Below are 2,500 nucleotides of genomic sequence, written 5' to 3'. Positions count from 1 at the left end.
ATGAGATTCAGGTAATAAAAGTTTGTGGCAGGCATAACAACTTTTATTTATGCTCGATCTACCGGAATCCAGACATGGATGATTCTATCTTTGATTGTCTTCTTACCATTATGGCTAAGATACAAGAAGATGATAGCAAGGCTTCTTTTGTCTTTGTTGGTGATTTTAATGCTCACCATAGGGAGTGGTTAAGTTCTATCTCTCCTACCGATCGCCATGGCTTAAGAGCTTTAGACTTTGCCTCTGAATCAGGCTGTGAGCAAATCATAAATGAAGCTACTCACAGGTCTGGTAATTGCTTGGACCTCGTATACACTGACTCCCCTGGCGTTATAACTGGTAAGGTTGGTTCTCCAGTCGGGACATCTGATCATGCCTTGATTTCATTATTAGTGAAGACTGAGCAGCCTGTCCCTGATATATCATATTCTTGTAAAATTTATATGAAATCCCAAGCAGACTGGAATGGGATTTTACATGATCTTTTGTGCTTGAATTGGTCACAATTATATAATAGTGTAGATCCTGTTGTCCCTTTAAATGAGAATCTAGTCAACATAATTGATAGGCGTATCCCTTCTCGTGTGCTAAGGTACCGAGTGAAGGACAAACCGTGGTTCAATGATGATTGTAGATGCGCTTTTTTGGAGAAGCAGGAGGCCTATCAACTTTGGAAGGGTAACAGATCAGATTTGACCTGGAACAACTATACTCAGCTTCGAGCTTTTGCTCAGAGAGTTTATGCCTCAACTGAAAAGGAGTACAATTTAACCATAAAAGAAACACTTTCTGGTACAACTCAGGAACATAAATGGTGGTCTACCCTTAAATCTGCACTCTTTGGTGTAGATGCAACAATTCCTCCTTTACTTAAACCAGATGGCTCAGTCACTCACTGTCCAAAGGAAAAGGCAACCCTTTTGGCTGATGTTTTTGACAGTAAACAGAGTAATGAAAAACTTGAACTTCCTCATTCCTGTTTTCCTGAGGCTAAACTAACTAGTTTAGCTTTTCGATCTCGTGAGATTAAAGCTCTGTTGATGGACCTTGATGCTTATGGAGGTGTAGACCCAAATGGTATTTTTCCTTTGTTTTTTATAAAGACAGCAGATTTCTTAGCTCCAAAGTTATCTTTTATTTTGCGCAAGTTAGCAAGAAGAGGAGCTTTTAGCACTAGTTGGAGAATTGGTAATGTTACTCCTCTATGTAAATGTGTTTGTGGTAGCTCAAGTCCCACTGATTACCGCCCAATTTCCATAACTCCCATATTATCTAAAGTTTTTGAACGTCTTCTGGCAAAACGTCTTAATAGGTTTGCTGAAGGTAATCATCTACTCCCTAGTTTGCAATTTGGTTTTCGTAAAGGCCTTGGAGCATGTGATGCCCTTCTTACAATCTCCAATGCTGTACAGAAATCCCTTGATTGTGGTCGGGAAGTTCGCATGATTGGCCTTGATTTTAGTGCTGCCTTTGACCGTGTTAATCATGAGGCCCTTGTTTTCAAACTAAAACAGTTGGGAGTGGGTGGGTCGTTTCTTAGCATTATTATTGATTTTTTAAGTAATAGATCTCAAAGAGTTGTTGTTGATGGGCACCATAGTGATTATAGGAATGTGATATCCGGTGTTCCACAGGGTAGTGTTCTTGGCCCATTACTTTTCATACTATATACACATGACATATGGTTTGGCCTAGAAAACAAGCTTGTTGCATATGCAGATGATGCTACTCTCTTTGCATCAATTCCATCCCCTGAATGTAGATCTAGGGTTGGTGAATCCCTTAATAGAGATTTAGCTAGAATTAGTGCATGGTGCAAATTATGGGGTATGAAGTTGAATCCTAACAAAACTCAAAGTATGATTGTAAGTAGGTCAAGGACGGTGGTTCCTCAACATCCGGATCTCAGTATTGATAATGTTTCTTTAAATATGTATGACTCTTTCAAAATTTTAGGTGTGATTCTCGACAGTAAATTTACTTTTGAGAAACATGTAAGGTCTGTGTCTTCTTCAATTTCACAAAAAATAGGCTTATTGAGAAAGTCTTTCAAGATTTTCGGTGATCAATCTATTCTGAAGAAGTGTTTTAATTCTTTCATTCTACCTTGTTTTGAGTATTGTTCTCCTGTCTGGTCTTCAGCTGCTGATTCTCATCTTAATTTGTTGGACAGAAACTTACGGTCTATTAAATTTCTTATTCCTGATCTAGATATTAATCTCTGGCACCGTCGTTCAATTAGTTCATTATGCATGTTGCATAAGATTTTTCACAACTCTGACCATCCTTTACATTCAGATCTCCCTGGACAATTCTATCCTGTTCGTAATACTAGGCAGGCAGTTAATTCTAATAGCCAGGCCTTCTCCATCACGAGGCTCAATACTACGCAGTACTCTAGAAGTTTTATTCCAGCTGTGACCAAGTTGTGGAATGATCTTCCTAATCGGGTGGTTGAATCAGTAGAACTTCAAAAGTTCAAAGTTGGAGCAAATGCTTT

The sequence above is a fragment of the Palaemon carinicauda genome, chromosome 15, assembly GCF_036898095.1.
Source record: "Palaemon carinicauda isolate YSFRI2023 chromosome 15, ASM3689809v2, whole genome shotgun sequence".
NCBI lineage: Eukaryota > Metazoa > Arthropoda > Malacostraca > Decapoda > Palaemonidae > Palaemon > Palaemon carinicauda.
This window is presented reverse-complemented; position numbering follows the sequence as displayed.